This window comes from Halichoerus grypus, chromosome 3 (genome assembly GCF_964656455.1).
Source record: "Halichoerus grypus chromosome 3, mHalGry1.hap1.1, whole genome shotgun sequence".
Taxonomy (NCBI): domain Eukaryota; kingdom Metazoa; phylum Chordata; class Mammalia; order Carnivora; family Phocidae; genus Halichoerus; species Halichoerus grypus.
The window spans coordinates 141,443,678-141,462,660 of record NC_135714.1 but is presented as its reverse complement, the minus strand read 5'-3'; positions in this window follow the sequence as shown (position 1 = coordinate 141,462,660).

Below are 18,983 nucleotides of genomic sequence, written 5' to 3'. Positions count from 1 at the left end.
TATTTATTTATTTTTTAATTTATTATTATTATTTTTTAAAGATTTTATGTATTTGACAGAGAGAGCACACAAGCAGGCGAAGCAGCAGAGGGAGAGGGAGAAGCAGGCTTTCCGCTGGGCAGGGAGCCCGATTTGGGGCTTGATCACAGGACCCTGGGACCATGACCTGAGCCGAAGGCAGATGCCCAACCAACTGAGCCACCCAGGCACCCCAGCAGAATAAATATTTTAATGCTATTTTACTATTATACTTCAGGTTAATTTTCTCCTTTGAAATGTAACAGGTAAAAAAAAAAGAAATGTAAGAGGTAGCTTCTAAAAAGGGGTCCATTATGTATTTAACAAGTCTAGAACTTTCTAAATATGCATGTTTAGAAATATTATTTGGAATAAAAACAATGAGGACCAGAAACCAGAGGAAGGAAGCTTAACGTCAGAGCTCTGGTGGTTGCCTAAAGGAACTTAAAATTATTTCTTTCACCTACTTTGCAGGTTTATCAAGTGGTGTCATGTGAGGACTGGGTGACATTTATCCAATAATCAGATATTTAAGTGCTTTTGGGGTACTGCTTGGGAATACGTAACAACTCAATCTCCTGCTTTATTAGACCCAACCCCCGTGGTGACAACAAATCTCAAGCAAATCCCTTCGAGGGTATTTTCAACTTCATTTAATTTAAAGGAATCAGGAAAAGTAAAGAATGGATATTTGTCTAATATGGGAATTAGACATTTCAGTAGGAGTTCTAGGAAAATCAGCCTTTAACAACTTGCTATTCATTTTAGAGTTATAATTCCAAGAGATACCTGCCATTCTCTGCCTGCCACTCCCTCTCCAGCCACGTTCAGAATGGATGCTCCGGCAGACAGAAGTCTAAGGTTTCCCACGCATTGGTGTCTAGGGACTGCATAGTCCCTGGGACCGTGAGTATGATGGACTTGACCTCCAGGAGTAGATTATGTTACAGGGCTCTCTTGGCCATAAAATAGGGACATTATGTGGGTCAGCCTAATCATGAGTCTGTGAAAAGCAGTTTTCTCTAGCTGGTCACAGAAAGGAATTTAGAAATTCTAAGTGTGAGAAGAATTTGACACACTGTGGCTGGCTTAAAGATTGCGGGAACCGTGTGGCACAGAATTCAGAGCCACATCTAGGAGCTGAGAGTGGCCTCTGGCTGAGAGCCAGCAAGGAAATGGGGACTCAGTCTTACAACTACAAGGAACTGAATTCTGTTCACAGCAAGAATGAGTTTGGAAGTGGATTTTCTCCCAGGGCTCCATAAGAGAACTCAGTCCAGCTAATACCTTGATTTCCAGCTTTGTGATGCCTTGAGTAGAGAATCCAGTTCATGCCATGCTGAACTTCTGACCTACCAATGTGAGTTAATATATTGGTGATTTTTTCCTGTTTTTTTTTAATTCATTTTTCAAAAATTTTAAAAGACAAAAGAATTCGAACATATAGGGAGATTCAGAAGATTATATCACTCAGATCTTTTGTGCCATATTTGCATGAGATCTTTTTTCAAAGTTGTTTCCTTTTTAAAAAAACTGTGGTAAAAACACATAATATAAAATTTACCCTCTTAACCATTTTTTTTTTTTTTTAAGAAGGCTCCACACTACCCGGGGCTGAACTCACCATCCTGAGATCAAGACCTGAACTGAGACCAAGAATCAGACACTTAACTAAGTCACCCAGGCACCCCACCTCTTGACCATTTAAAAAAAAAAAGTTTTATTTATTTATTTTAGAGAGAGAGTGTGTGAGTTGGGGGAGGGACAGAGAGAGAGGGAGAGAGAGAATCTCAAGCAGACTGTGAGCTGAGAGCCAAGCCTGACACAGGCTCCATCCCACGACCCCAAGACCATGACCTGAGCTGAAATCAAGAGTTGACCACTTAACCAACTGAGCCACCCAGGCACCCCCTTCCTAACCATTTTTAAGTGTACAGTTCAGTAGTGTTAAGTGTATAACACTGTTGTTGTGAAACAGATCTCCGGAACTTTTACATCGTGCAATTCGGAAGCTCTATACCCACGAAACTGCTCTCCACACCTCCCCCACCGCACCTCCCAGCCCCTGGTACCCACCGTTTTAGTTTCTGTTTCTGTAAATTTTACTACTTTAGATACCTCATAGAAGTGGAATCACAGTAGGTGACTGGCTTATTTCACTTGGCATTATGCCCCCAAGGTTTATCCACGTTGTAGCATGTGACAATTGGTGGTGTTTTAAGCCACTAACTTTCTGGTAATTTTTATTCAGTGATAGAAAACCAATACGAATGTTCATCCATTTTTGCTTTATTAAATGTGTCTGTCTCTGATACAAAGAAAAATGTTCCAGCAGTTTGATTTGTAGGCCACCTCACATGTGTCACCGCGGGAGGCGGGCCTGAGCCAGGAGAGCGATAGCGTCACAGACGAGAGAGAACCAGGCTGCCACCGCAGGACCTCAGACCCGTGGCGAGAGTGCCCACAGAGCTTCGAACTTTGCAGTCAATGCTCTCCCCCTGAGCTATACCCCCAGAGCTTCCAACTTTGAAAAGCAGATTTTAGACATCTTGCGGGCAGTCCCGCCCTCATTAGTGACTTAAATGTTTATACACTGAACACATTCGTGTTTTCAGATTTGGGGTATAAGGCCTAATTCAACATCAGGGATGACTTAGCAATTGGTTTTCTATCCTGGAAGTACAAGTGTATTTTTCTGGACACACTTGCAGTGATTCTAGGTTTTTCCTTTAGATGTCATCAAGAATGTATTTAACATTTTTAAAAATGCTTAAAATTTGTGATTAGGTATCGTATCCTAAAAAATCTTTGAAAACAGAAAAAGAAATCTATGTGAAAGTGATTTTTTTTTTTTGACCAAAGCAGTTACATCAACCTAAAGTGTTGCTGATTTGTCAGGTAATCTCCAATGGTTTAACTTCACATGAACAGATTTCTAATAATTTACTTGGATAGATATCTACTCATATTGGATGACGAAGATGCTCTTGTTTACTCATGAATGTCAATGTTTAAGAGGAATGAATTTTTAGGCAAATATTTTATTCTATGTACTCAATGTTGCTCTTATTATTGGAAGAGAAACAGATGTAATATATTCTAAATATTCTTTGTTGTAATATTTCATTTGATCATTGAAAAATATTCCTGCTCTTTTGACTTTTATTTACTCTAATGAAAATCCACTGACTCTCTTTTATTAATTGCCTAAAAAATTTCACCTGGATAATAACTAGTTTGTGGAAATTTGGGATTTGGACTCTGGTAGAAGCTGCTAGGCCATCCATTTATTCTCTCTTTCTTCCTTAGTAACAGACCACTGCTTTTTAATTGCACACATGGCACAGAATAAAAGACATTTCCTGCCACCCCTGCAGCGAGGTGTGACTGTTTTATTGGTTATGGCCAATAAAACAAGAGTGGTGTACTGCTTGGGATTTACGGGAAGACGTCTGAAAGGATACAGACCGAGTTGGGAGGTGTCCTTTCTCTTTCTCTTTCCCTTTCCTCCTTCTTATAACTGCTCAGGGAATGTGACACTGGGGTTGCAAACTTCCAGGAGTCATCTTGGACCTGAAGTCATAAACTTGGGTGGTGGAACAGCAAGACGGGAACCTGTCCCCTACTTTATACCACAGATCTGCCGTAACTGCCATGAACTAGTCATTGCTAGATTTCTCTTACATGAGAGAGAAACGAACTTTTATCTTCTTAAAAAGACTAATATTTTGGTTTATTAGAGGAACCTGTACCTAATCATAGGTACAGTTATCATAGAATAGAATCTAGGCTTGAGCCTGAGAAAAACATTCTACCTTCTTCCTTCTTCACCTGGTGAACTTCTCGGCCTTCATATCCGAGCTCAGGTGTCATCTTCACTGAGAAGCTGCCCCTGCTTTCCTCAGTCTGGGTTATGTTCCAAGGGGTGTTATACACATCAGTCAACGCAACACATCAGTGGTTTACTATAGCTCCTTAGATGATGAAATTTTTTTTTTTTTTTTTAGATGATGAAATTTTTTGAGGATGAAGATAGTACACATATATATTTACTTTATAATGCTTATTTTTTATTAATCTTTGGTTTTTCAGTTTTATTGATATATAATTGACATATCCAAATCTTTTTTTTAAAGTAAACTTTATGCTCAACTTGGGACTCAAACTCATGACTCTGAGATCAAGAGTCACATGTTCAACCAACTGAGCCAGCCAGGTGCCCCTAGAATGTTTAAATATTAATAGGACTCAAAGATTTATTGAATTCCAGTTTTATTATTTATCATTTGCATGAATTCGAGTAATATTCTCTCTGACACTAATTTTCCCCTTGGAGAATGGAGAAATTAATATCTAGTTGATACAATGATACAAGAACTGAATAACAGCAATAAAGCCCATTGTTTTGCATTTAGGGGGTATATAATAACTATTAATTCCTATCATCTTCTCTTAAAAGTAGCAAAATGGTGATCCATATGTATGTATTTATAACACTTAAATAAAACTCAAATCAAAAAATAAATTCAGGGGCGCCTCGGTGGCTCAGTCGTTAAGTGTCTGCCTTCGGCTCAGGTCATGATCCCAGGGTCCTGGGATTGAGCCCCGCATCGGGCTCCCTGCTCTGCGGGAAGCCTGCTTCTCCCTCTCCCTTTGCCCCTGCTTGTGTTCCCTCTCTCACTGTTTCTCTCTCTGTCAAATAAATAAATAAAATCTTAAAAAAAATATATATATATATATATAAATTCAAAACCCTCTGTTTCCTAACCAAAAATTTCTGATACCGTCACGAATACAAAGAAAACTCGAGAAATACTATAGTAAAAATCGACCTCTGACTGCAGTTTTGGCTTAGAGGATCATGGTCAATGATTACCACATATGAGAACCTCTTAAACATAAAAAGAGAAGCAGAATTCATTCACTTAAAATTAGTGCTGAGAATATCCTCCTCCTATAACGCCTATTACATCACCTATTACATCATCCATCTGTGAGGTGCAGTGACAGAACATCCTCACAAGAAGGCACCATTGCAACTCCTATCACCTGGGTGACGGCACATTATTTGCAATGTTAGTAGCGGTTTAAGGCACAATCAAGTGGTTGCAAATCAATGGCCCACAGGCCAAATCCTGCCCACAAACTTGTTTAGCCAGCACAACTGGCTAAGTTTTGTGTGAGCTGATAACTTATAAACATGAGGAGACTGCACCTAAAAATCCAGATCTTCAGCTTTTCTTCAGAAATGTTGAAAATGTAGTAAAGTTAAACTCACATTCATTCCCTCAAGCTAGCAAAGAGTGAGGGCTAAGAAGCAGCTTCCCCCTTGGATGGACAAACTTCCCCCTTGGATGGACAAACTTAGTAACTTGCACAAACTTCCAGCCTCTAAGGGGCAGGCTTTTCAGAAGATGTATCAAGTCATTAGATATAAAGTCAGCATTAAGGGGTACCAAAGGGAAGCCAAAAAGTTAGGTCTCTGAAAGGACAGTTCAATATGAAAACGCTCTTCTTTCCCATATATATTTTTTCTTTTTTTTTTTAAAGATTTTATTTATTTATTTGACAGAGAGAGAGATAGCGAGAGCAGGAACACAGCAGGGGGAGTGGGAGAGGGAGAAGCAGGCTTCCCGCAGAGCAGGGAGCCCGATGCGGGGCTCGATCCCAGGACCCTGGGATCATGACCTGAGCCGAAGGCAGACGCTTAACGACTGAGCCACCCAGGCGCCCTCCCATATATATTTTTTATCAAACACCAATGCAAACTCTCTGTTTTTGCCAGTGAGTTCAACTATTAACGTAGTATTAATAAATCAGAAGAAAGCTGATGAAAGGTTGGTTTGAACCAGAGGCAGAGCCAACATAAGCTATTTTGGGTTGTTATTGCCAGAAAACAGAACTACAAGTAAAATTTGTAAAATGTCATATATGGCTTTATCAAACATTTCTACTTATTAATTCCCACAGTTGAAAGAAGTAGGCTTTCCAGCTATTATTTAACCTCATTTTATAGAAAGGTTTAGATAGGTTAATTAACATGTCCAAAGACTGACAGCAAGTTTGTGGCAAAATGAGGACCTGAGCCCAAGAGAGCACAGTAAAGTTCCTGCTTTTGGTTTTGTTTTGTTTTTTTTTAAATAAATAAAGCTATTCTATGCTTCATCCTCACATAAGAAGTTCTTCATTGTTCACCCTAAGGAGGTTTTAGAATTCCGTAACAGGTTTGTACCACATTTCTTGGAAATTCACAAGGCCTGTAATTGCTAAGGTAAGCATGACCTAATGTTAGCTCACGAGGGGTGCTTTCCCACTTACCCCATCAAGTGACAGTCTCATCTGCATATATATCAGTAATATCATCAGAAAAGAATATCAATACATATAATTTTACTATAAATCATTTACTTACCACCAATTTAACAAGGATGTAAAAATAACTTGCTATGGCATCAAAGATAAAGATGAAGGGAGAATGGAATTTGATCCCCAGATCGGCGCAGCCTTATGAGAGAGAACCGTCTGCTGCTGAGTTCTGAGTAATGAATCTCTAAGCTAAATATCATGATAGTAACTCAAAAGAGCTTTTGAAACTCTGTTGAGGTCACAACGTCAAATGCCCTTAGGTGCTAGATAGATAACACCATGATATGGGACAGGTGTAAAAAAATGTTTTTCCATGAAATACTCAATCCTCTTTCTAGCTTTCACTTTCCAGCTTTCAGTAGAAATGGTAATGTGTGAAAGATCTCATTTTTCCCTTAGCTTGACTCTAAGAAGGACAGACACACAAACATCAAGACAGTGCTACCTGAACTCTTGGCATGGGGGAGGCAGCATGGAAGGAGGGTTCTGTGGTGACCTGAACATGTCCATCCAAGGGGGAAGCTGCTTCTTAGCCCTCACTCTTTGCTAGCTTGAGGGAATGAATGTGAGTTTAACTTTACTACATTTTCAACATTTCTGAAGAAAAGCTGAAGATCTGGATTTTTAGGTGCAGTCTCCTCATGTTTATAAGTTATCAGCTCACACAAAAATTAGCCAGTTGTGCTGGCTAAACAAGTTTGTGGGCAGGATTTGGCCTGTGGGCCATTGATTTGCAACCACTTGATTGTGCCTTAATTTCTAGGTGAGTGCTCTCTCCTAAATTCCTGACCTGAGTCATCAGTGAACTGCTCGAATTCTCTACTGAGATGGGCACAGTTCTCATACGTTCAACGTATGATACACAACCACTCCCCAGTCTTCCCTGTAAAACCCACTCTCCTGCTGCTATTACATCTAATCAGCAGCACTACCGTCCTCTCCGGTCCTTCAGCTCCGAACTGGCCGCTGATCTAGACCTCTCTTCCACGCCACCCACACCTGGTTAATAACCACGTGTCATCATTAGTTCTGCCTCCCAAACTCTGTCCAATTAGTCCTCATTGCCCCACACTCGCCACCAGCGTCTGTGGTGTCGTCTGTCACCTGTCCAGTGCAACAGCGTCCAAGCATTTTTCCACATTCCAGTTCGCCTTTTCTCATTCTTCCACCGGTGCGGTCTTTTCAACGGAAATCGATCAGGTAACTTTCTAGCTTAAACATTTTAATGACTTATGACTGATATTAGGATGGAGTTGAAAATTTACCCTGGTGATAAGGCCGCCACGATCTGGCGGCCACTCAATCATTCACTTGGCGAATGTTTGTTGAGCACCTGGCGGACACATTTGAAGCTTCAATACACAGCAGTGAATGAAAACAGGCCAACGTCTCTGCCTTCTGGGTCACTTCTGAGTGTGACTCTGAAAGCGTGGTTTATTGTGCGTGGACATTTATCAACCGATTTTCTATCCTTTATTTCACTTATACTTAAGACCCATCATGGCCTGGGTAGAATTCTAGGTACTCAGGAAACCAAGGCTAATAAGGCACAGCTTCTGTGGTCTTTGCCTTAGTGCAATCGTTTATACCCGTATCTCCATGACCGACATTCCCATCATCATCAGTGGGCTAGTCTTCTAGTATTTTTTTTTCTAAGTCTTTAGAAGTGTTGGAAAATGTAAGTGTGAGTGAAGTCTTTGGGGATTTATTTAGGTTTTGGAAATATCATCCCCTACTGTCACTATGGAGATACTGTTCAGATTTATAAAATGACCTTGACTCCCCAAAGGATGTTGTTTGAATAAATGGATGAATGAAAGACTGAATCTGTGAGTGCCACCTGGGAGGGCAGGCTCAGAGCAGCATGCTTATAGTGCCACATTTTTTTTTCTGTTTATTCCTATTGTCTTCAGTGCTTAATTTTTTAAAAAATTTTATTTTATTATGTTAATCACCATACATTACATCATTAGTTTTTGATGTAGTGTTCCATGACTCATTGTTTGCGTATAACACCCAGTGCTCCATTCAGTACATGCCCTCTTTAATACCCATCATCAGGCTAACCCATCCTCCCACCCCCCTCCCCTCTAGAACCCTCAGTTTGTTTCTCAGAGTCCATAGTTTCTCATGGTTTGTCTCCCCCTCTGATTCCCCCCCTTCATTTTTCCCTTCCTACTATCTTCTTTTTTTTTTTTTTAACATATAATGTGTTATTTGTTTCAGAGGTACAGGTCTGTGATTCATCAGTCTTGCACAATTCACAGCGCTCACCGTAGCACATACCCTCCCCAATGTCTATCACCGAGCCGCCCCATCCCTCCCACCCCCCACCACTCCAGCAACCCTCAGTTTGTTTCCTGAGATTAAGAATTCCTCATATCAGTGAGATCATGTGATACATGTCTTTCTCTGATTGACTTATTTCACTTCATAATATCCTCTAGTTCCATCCATGTCATTGTAAATGGCAAGATTTCCTTTTTTTTTGATAAACCACTTTTTTTTTAAGGTTTTATTTATTCATTTGAGAGAGAGAGATAGAGAGTGCACAAGAAGGGGGAGAGGCAGGGGGAGAGGCAGACTCCTGGCTGAACTGGGAGCCCGAAGTGGGGCTCGATCCCAGGACCTGGAGATCATGACCTGAGCCGAAGGCAGACGCTTAACCAACTGAGCCACTCAGGCACCCCCCCCCCCAATAGAGCCACTGTTGCTCCATCTACCCGAGAACACACATCAAACTTCTTTTGGCTCCATAATCTGCCCTGGAAGCCATTCACCCTTTCTTTCTATTGGAATCTGAGCTTTGTCAACAAATTTTTCTGTATGCCTAGATTGGAAAGACAGTGTTAGGTGCTAAGAGAATCAGGGTGATCATGAGCATTGGTCTTAAGGAAGGAGGCAGATGAGTAAGGCATACAGATGGCTAGGTGAATGTGGAGAGGGGAAGAAAGGCGATTGCATCCAATTGAGGAGCCTAGAACATGGGTATCTGACCTGGGGCTTACCAAATGTATAAAATTTCAACAGGCGGGAAAAAAGATAGTTCCAATTGGATGGCCTATTCAGAGCAGGTCTGAGCTGTGTGAAGGTATGTCCTGTGTTCAGGAGATAGCACTGTCTGTGGGGCTCCTGCAAGGGATGGAGACGTGTGGGAGGGGACAGGCAGTAAGGGGATCCAGGCCAGGCTGAGGTGGAATCACCTTACAGAGTGTGGAGAAGGTCGTAACAAGAAGTGAGAACAGGAGGGGCACCTGGGTGGCTCAATTGGTAAACAGCTGACTCTGGACCTCAGGGTCACGAGTTCAAGCCCCATGTTGGGCTCCATACTGGGTGTGGAACCTACTTAAAAAAAAAGAAAAAGTGAAAACAGGAGGTACATTTGGGGTTTCAAGCACATCAAAGTAACCATTGCATGTTTGCAAGACCAGAGCTGCCCATAGCCCTCCTGGCCAGCAGTTTTTCTTTTTGAGTTACAGTGTAGTGCCAAGTTGGAATCCAGACAGCATAAACAGAAATATCCCTCCTGACAGAAGCTGCTAACTTGAATCATGGGACAATCCCCATGCATGATCCATGTGGAGTGTCCTGTTGGTCCTGGCCGATTGGAGGACTCAGCAGAGAAAAGAGCAGCAAAAAGTTAATTTGCTCTGTGAGGGTTCTAGGAGCACAGGCTTTGGCAGGTTTTAAGAACAAAATTTACAGCTTTAATAAAACTGATAAAGTCTTTCTCACTTTTATACGTTGAAATATGATTTGATATTCACTGGAGATAAAGGGGATGTAGCGAGTTTCCCCAGGGCTCCTGCTGGAGACGGTAATGACATCATCTATAATGAATCCAAGGATTCATCTTTGGATTAGGATCTGGGTGAGTTGGAGGAGATGAGGAGTGGGTCGAGCGTTCAAGCATGAAGTGAACAAATAGGAAATAGAGTTTAAGCCAGATGGCCTTAAGCGTTTCTTAGGTACTGTTGTGCATCTGAAAACCTAGAAGAAAGCAAGAGAAGGGCTTAGAGGGGCCTTAGCTGGCCCACCTCCATAACTCACAGGCTGCGTGGACTCCTGTGATGCCTGACCCCGATTCTAATAGGGCTACATGTTCGTTTACTTAAAACAGGATATAAGACAATGTGCAATTTCATCTTCCTTATTTATCTCTCCCGGATCCAGTGAGAAGCAAATTTGCACATAATGACAGATCGCAGGCATCTAGCCCCAAATGGAGTGTCTGGTTGTGATCCATCATCATGACATATCAGCTTTAGCAAACATGGCTGCTCACAGGGGGACACAATCCGTGAGTGAAACTGGAGGGAGCAGGATTTTAAGAGCCATACATCAATAAGAGAAGGGATGGGGGAGGGTGCTGATGGGATTCATCCTCCAACAGTGGGCAGCTTCACCGCAATCTCAATCAAAAGTCTTTTACGTTGTATTTTTTTTTTCTTTTCAAATGAATATCCAAAGATAGTATATCTTTGTCACTTGGGGATTATATGGAGACCCTTAAATCAGATGAAATGTAGGTTAGTGGTTGTTTCATCAAGATAGTCAAATCCTCCTTGAAAGATAAATCAGAGAAGGGGAACATAGAGGCTTTAATTTGATTAGTTGGCTATAAAATCAAATGGGGTATTTGTTTGTTTGTTTTTTGGTGTTGCTTTGAGCTTTTATCAGGGTTTGGATAAAATTTGGAGAGAGGCCACATAAAAATTGTTGTCATGTACTTCAGTTATATTTTCAGATAATCAAGGTAAAACCATTACAAAATCTTGCTATTTAAGAGAACATGAAGGGATTCAAAATTTAGGTCATCTGTAAAGTGTTTATTCAAATAGCTTAAAAATGAAGATATATACATTAAAGAATTAAGGCTGAAGGCTAAAAATTAGAAAGAAAACAGACATATCAAAGATACGAGTGAGTAGAAGGTAATTGGAGAAAGCACTTAGAATAAGATATTTGTTCTAGCTGGGATCCTAACCGCCAGGCTAGATGAGTCTACAGATATGCAATGACTCAGGTCTCTAACACTCAATATCCCAATCTAGGTTCACCACCTGGGTCTTTAGCTTGAGCTGCTCAGATAATCACCGAACCCTCTCCGATAACTTGCCACAGAGTTAGGGAAGAGTTCAAGTCCACGTTGAATCCAGTACTAGTGAAATCCCCCACCCCCCCCACCCCCCCAAGTTAAAAGCTACTGGGAGATGATCTAGTTAGAGTACTCATCAGTTCATGAAGGAACACTGCCATCCAGTGCGGGGGATGGTCATTACATTTCTTCAAAATGCATCCTGCTGATTGATTAGTTGTTTTTCTTTCCGATAGCTCCAGGAAGCAGTTAAATACAACCTCTCATTTTGCTAAAGTAAAAAATGAGGCAAAGATGGTGTAAGACATTGATTTCATGCCATAAATGAAGACCACATTAACACGAGAGCTGTAACTTTTTCTGACTTTAGGCAAATAAATAACACCCCCAAAAGGGTCATTCTGGTAGAACAGAAACTCCATTTGAACAACTTCAGTTAAAAGAGAAGGATACTAGGTCTCTTCCAACTCTAAGGCAGGCATTCTGCGTGGCCTTTGGAGGGCTATCATGACCTGGAGTGCTGTAGAGACTCAGGAGGCTCCTCCCTCTGTGCATCTGTTTTCCTCTTCTTTTGTTTCTGCAGATCACTTTTCTCTATATCCCAGCCCAAATGGTAGTTTCAAGTATATTAACGAAAGCAAATACAAGGACTGGGTTAAAGATATTCATAAGAAAATCCAGGAAGGTGAGAGAGGATTCTGGAGGTCAATGGGTGAGAGCAACCATAATGGAAGAGGTGAGTGTAAATTCATAAGAAGAACTTAAAACAGCACAACTAAACAAAACAAGTATTACAAAATCCAGAGATGGGTAAGGGAAGGTGATTGCTTGCTGAATTTTGGCACTAAAATGTATGCAAATTCCTTTTTATTGTTTAATGCCTTAGGGGTCTGTCTACTTTCACTGGAAGATTTTAAGAGGGACTCTGTGTCCCCAGGGCGAAACCAGGCTTCATCTATGGTGAGGATACAGAGTGATTGATCTCTGGATGAGTATGTTCATAATTCTGTGATGCAAGCATTTGCAGAGAGGCTGTGTGGGGTCTGCATAAGAATGCAAGTAAACAAAAGAGACATCTACAGACAGTTGACTTTTCTTTCTTATCAATCTCCTTTTTTCTTTCTTCTTTTGTTTGACTCACTTTTATTACTAGGAGCAAAAAGTGAGCAGATTAGAATTTTATTTCCTTTCATAGTTCATAAACATGATAGACATCTCTAAATAGTTGGGAAATTTTCAATTTTAACAGGGTATCTTGTGTTGAACACAAGAATCTTTCTTTTTTTTTTTTTTTTTTGGATGGGGGCGGGGGCAGAGGGCAAGGGAGAGAGAGAATCTTAAACAGGTTCCATGCCCAGTGTGGAGTGTGGAGCCTGACACGGGACTTGATCTCACGACCTGAGATCATGACCTGAGCCAAATCAAGAATTGGACGCTTAATTGACTGAGCCACCCAGGTGCCCCATGAATCTTCCATTTAGCTATATTATTATTTAATTTCAACTGGTCTTTTCATCCAGAAGACACTGTTGAGTGATCCATATTGTGTTGTGTGTGATAGTGCAAGTTAGCACAGACCAGGCATTCTAACAGTATCCAGCCCTGTTCTAAGAGCCTTGTCTGTGTGACCTCATGTAATCTATACCCACATCCAGTCACATAGACATTGTTAGTTTCCTGTTCTTTTGGTGAGGAAACTGAGGCACAAATAAATTAAACAACTAGCCCTTGGTCACACAGGTAGGGAGTGGAATGCGAACCTCAGCAAGCAGACTCCAAAGCCTTTTCCTTCACTCAGCTATCCTTCCAAAGGCTACAAATATAAATATCTACACCAAACAGCACTTTATGACACCCACCGGAGGAGTGGTTTTTCAAAAGTAGAGAAGGCATGGCTGACTTCCTGGTGTTTGACCTGGCCTCAAAAAAGATTGAAAGATGGAGAATTAATGAATGTTGAACTTAACTGTTGGACAATGGGGACCCACTAGAGCATTAGAGATTTTGCAGCAAAGAAGGAAAACTATCATGGTGTTGCTTTAGGGGGGAGACAATTTGGCAGCCCTGTGAGAGATGGTTTCATCGGGGAGAATTAGGCCACGGGAGCTAGAATGTTAGGACCAGGGTGAAAGACTTTAGGACAAAGCTTGCGATTGTGTAGGTATACAGGACTTGGACTTCAAACAATATAATTTCAGGAGACATGGAGAAGATAAAGATAAATCGTAATACTTTCCCTTTTTCTCAGCTTTCTTTCCTGACCACAAGTGCACTTAATTTTTCTGTTTTGTTTCCCTGTGAGAATTTCCCAGGGCAGCAAAACAGTCATGTTTGCCTTTGATATCTGAGTGCTAATCAGATGTTTTATGGTTGTGTTCTGCTGTTTATGACTTGAAAGGTAACCATATGGGACAAACGGAAGCCTGATCCTCAGTCTATGCTCTTGTTTATGGGAGATCCAGTATGGTAGTTGCAATGGCTTCTGTGATGTTTGAGGCCCTCTGGATATTTAAACACAAGCAAAGCCTTTTGAAGGCCTGGATAATGTTGATTAGGCTCCAGATACGCGACAGGGAATGACGCAGTCTCCTATGGAATTACATAACAGGATGAGATGAATCTTAAGCTCTTTACCTTTCTGCCCTTTATATTAGAGGGTTGCCCTTTTGAAGAAAGTTCTGATGCCTTCATATCCTTCAGGGCTTTACATTTAGACTGGTAGTTGCTTGGAGTTTTTGCTGGTAATCCTTACCAGGACTTGTTGTAGTATGTGGTTTTTTGTGGTTTATTTTTTTATTTTTATTTTTTTTTTTATAGAATGCAGACCATCTCTTTTAAAAATGAAGCATCCCCAAAACATACTAAGTGAATGAAGTCAGACATAAAAGGCCAAATATTGAGTTATACGTTACTCAGTAGAGTCAAATGCAGAGAGACAGAAAGAATAGTGGGCACCAGGGGCTGGAGTGGGTGAGGGGGAACAGGATTGTTTAAATGCGTACAGAGTTTCAGATTGGGATGATGGAAAAGTTTTTTGTTTTTTTTTTTAAGATTTATTTATTTATTTGAGAGAGAGTGAGAGAGGGGCAGAAAGAGAGGGAGAGAGAGAATCTCAAGCAGACTCCCCACTGAGCCAGGAGCCAGATGCAGGGCTCGATCCCACAACCCTGAGATCATGACCTGAGCCGAAATCAAGAGTCGGATGCTTAACTGACTAAACCACCCAGGGGCCCCAGATAATGGAAAAGTTCTCAAAATGGCTAGTGGTGATGATTACACAACAATGTAAGTGCAGTTAATGTCACTGAAATGTACTCTTAAAAATGGTTAAGATGGCAAACTTTATGTTACATACATTTCATCATGACAAAAAAGAGTCGTACCACTTACCGTACCTCCTCCTTGCAGGACTGATATGTTGGTAGCTATGTTTCAGGGATCTCACTAATTATTCTATGTTGCTTGAAATTCCTTTTTTGAAATGGGCAACCTATGAGCATTTATTAAAGATGGGTCAGACCCTATCATTCACTTCGATCCAGGTAAATAATTGGTCCTCTTTGCTTAGTAGCATTTCACAAATCATATTCTCCTGAAACTTAGATGCACAAGGTGTTAATAAATATCATTGAAAATAACTGAAGGAATTATAAAGCTTGAGAAACTGTGAGTTAAAATTACTAAGAATCTTTCTATCAGACTTCTCAGAAATTTTAGTGTACTAATGTGCATAAAGACTATTCAAGAAGGGAGCATAGTATGCATATTTCCCCCAAGTTTCTGACCACAGTTCTGTCTAATAACAGAAAATCTCTTAGGGCTAGAATTACTCAGATAACAGTTTGGGGAATAAGGGCTTGCAGAATAAAATCCAACAATTTAGTATGGTTTCCAACATCTTCCGTGATGATTTCAACCAAAATTCCAACTTTCTACATTTTCCCCCTCTCGCATAGTACGTAGCCGTGTTATACTTCTTGATGAGTGTAATTTGCACTTTTGGCACACCACACACTTGCTCAGACTCAGTCTAATATGCACTCCTCTCGTGTTTATCCTCCTGAGACACTTGGTTTTGTTCACTTTGAAGTTTTTCCTGGTCTTTTAAACGTAAAGGGATTGCCTTCGTCTGTAATCACTATAGCAAATGTCTACTTTTTTTTTTGAAGCTTTCGTGAATACATTAGCTAATTACATGCTCAATTATGGCATTTTACCTTTATTATTGCTAATTGTTCTCAAGTCTCTCTTATCTACTAAATGTTAAGTTTCATGAGTGCAAGGTAAGGCTATGTCTTATTCATCTTTGTGTTTTCCACAGCCTGTTGTTATTCACGTCAAATAGGTTTTCAATATGTATATATTTGCAAACTTGGATTTAATGGCTAAGCAGTACCTATGATGTATAGAGCTCTGGACCAGGTTTAATTGGTAGGATTAAAAAATATTAGTCACAGTTTCTGTTTGCTAGGAGATAGGAAACCAACATGTGCAGAACTGAAATAATTTTAGGAAAATTATAAAGTGAAATCGCTGGTGCAAATGGTGGCATAGAAATAGAATACATGAGTGGGGAAGCAGTGGACAGCTAAAGACTCATGTAAGTTGGCTAGGTTGAGGGATAGCACTTGAGCTGAGTTTGTTTTATTTATTTATTTATTTATTTTTAAGATTTTATTTATTTATTAGAGAGAGAGAGAGAGAGAGTACACAACAGCGGGCAGAGGGAGAAATAGGCTCCCCGCTGAGCAAGGAGCCCGATGTGGCACTCGATCCCAGGAGCCTGGGATCATGACCTGAGCCGAAGGCAGCTGCTTAACCGACTGAGCCACCCAGGCGTCCCTTGAGCTGACTTTTAAAGGAACTGATGGGCGTGGCTTAGTGAAGCGGACCAGAAATGCTTTCTTTTGCTGTCATCCTATTTTATATTTCATCATCTTTATCAGCATCATCAAAATCACCATTCTTATCACTATTTTGTTATCAAAAAGCTGTCCACGAATTGTGCTCTCTGTTGACCTTTTCGCACCCACCTAGTGTAACTGGGGCTTCTCTGGCTCGGTAAGATGTTGTCTGTAGAAGTACTATACTTAGCATCTCATTGATGAAATTACTTTTTCCTTTGATCCTGAGGATGGTGCATAAAGGACAAAGGGAAATGATAGAGGTGTTTTAACACTCTAGCATGTCATAGTATATCAACCACATGATGTAAACTATTGTTTTATGTATCATGACCTGAAGCTTAATGCCAGTTGCCACCATATTCTGGTGGCAAAAGGACTCATAGGCTTTTTCTGCTTTGGTATTATTTACTTAAATAATTATTTTTTTTAAAAAGATTTTATTTATTTTTATTTTAGAAAGAGAGAGAGAGCATGCGAGTGGGGGGAGGGGCAGAGAAAGAGGGAGAGAGAGAGAGAATCTGAAGTAGACTCCACTCTGAGTGTGGAGCCTGACTACACAGGATTCGATCTCATGACCCTGAGATTGTGACCTGAGCTGAAATCAAGAGTCAGATGCTTGACTAATTGACTCTTAGGTGCCCCTATTTAAATAATTCTGATTTTTAAGACTCCACGGAAGTTTCCACAAGTCTTGCTTTATGGCAACCTACTGAAGGGGATGTTGCCTAAATGACTGCTGGCCCTTATCATTACCTGGCAATGACTTGGCCTTCGCAGGTACCATGGACATCCCTGTCATTGCTGACAAATGGGAAAGGGCAGGTCATGGTGATCAGCTGTGCCACAGGCTGTCAATAGCAGGGGCAGACTGATTTTGGCAGCTCTAGTGATGAAAATTCAAAAGGAAAAAATTATTGAAAAATTTAAAGTTGGTTGAATTGTGTCACAGAAATAATGGGAACATTTAGATCAGGTAGAAGCGGTTCCCAGAGACCTAGCTGCATTTAGAGGATTGGCCATCTCATTCTACAAACGTCCCATAGCCTACCTTCTCCAAACTTGGCATGTGGTTCATTTACTAGGTGAAAGGCCAGGTGTGCCTGCTTTTGTGAGCATTCAGCATAAGAGACAAGGCCAGCTCTCCTTAAGATTACAAACCACTAACATTTCCTTTCACTGGGATACTTCTTTCGAATGAGATAGTAAGTTGTTACATTGAACCAAACAGTAAATGGGAAGGTGCATTAGAAGCCATAATCTCCAGCAGCAATAACAGAAGGATATTTTATGTGTTATGACATGCTTCCAGCACTCCATTATATATGCGAATGCTCTCATTTTCATTATTTGAGGCAATTTCTGGCATTGGAATTTAGATCATACTTGCATTTGGTTTATAAAACAGATTTCCCATTATCATTTGATAGAGTTGTGAGAGATGGAAGAAGCATTGGCAAAAATGTTAAGCATGAACAAGGGGCAGTTACGGTGGGTGGGTGTGGTTACAGGAGTGGAAAGAGGGACATGATAGTAAGGCCTACTCCGAGAATAAACATCATTCCATTGCTAGAATTTCTACTACCACAGGAGCAAATGTCAGTGCCTCATTTCAGAGGAGCAGCTCTGGAGTACACTGATCTGCAAAATCATAGAGGAGAGAAAAGGACACTGTAAGGAAGTGCCTGTAAACAAAACGATCATCATTAAGTGAATCTGGCACTTTCGTTTTGTCGTCCCTGTAAATAATGTTAGAAATAGCTCTAACTTCAGGGGCTCAGTTGGTTAAGCGGCCAACTCTTGATTTCATCTGAGGTCATGATCTCAGGGTCCTGGGATCAAGCACTGGGCTCTGTGCTGGGTGTGGTGTGGATCCTGCTTGCGGTCCTCTCTCTCCCTCTGCTCCTCCTTGCTCCCAACCTGCACTCTTTCTCAAAAAAAAAAAAAAAAAAAAGAAAAGAAAAAGAATAACTCTAACTTCAGACACTTACATTTCAGTCTATTCTCCATACTTAGGAACTGAGATTATATCTTGAGATATTTTTTGTTGAGTTTTTCTTTCCACCAACTTATTTCCCCTTAGTTAATCAGAGACTTCCTTATTGCTCCAAGTAGGAATATTATAAAAGGAATAAAAAGAACTAGAAAGAGTCAGTGTTCAGGGTGCCTGGGTGGCTTAGTCGGCTAAGCGTCTGCCTTCGGCTCAGGTCGTGATCCCAGGGTCCCGGGATGGAGCCTCACATTGGGCTCCTTGCTCAGCAGGGAGCATTCTTCTCTCTCTGTCTGCCGCTCCCCCTGCTTATGCAGTCTCTCTCTTTCTCTTTCTCTCTCTGACAAATAAATAAATAAAATCTTAAAAAAAAGAGTCAGTATTGAGTTTCCTTGACTTTCAGTATCGGGCACAGATTCAAAAGGGAAAGCCTAAAGCATGTGAGGAACGATTTACACCATGGAAATAGAATGAATGAGGAAGTAGAAAATGATGTTATGCTCGAGTAAGGGTCATCTCTACTCTTCCCCCTGGCGGGGAGCTGGAGGAATGACTCACAGTTACTTCAGGAGATTTTGAATAAAGACTTGGCCAATGCTGGAAACCA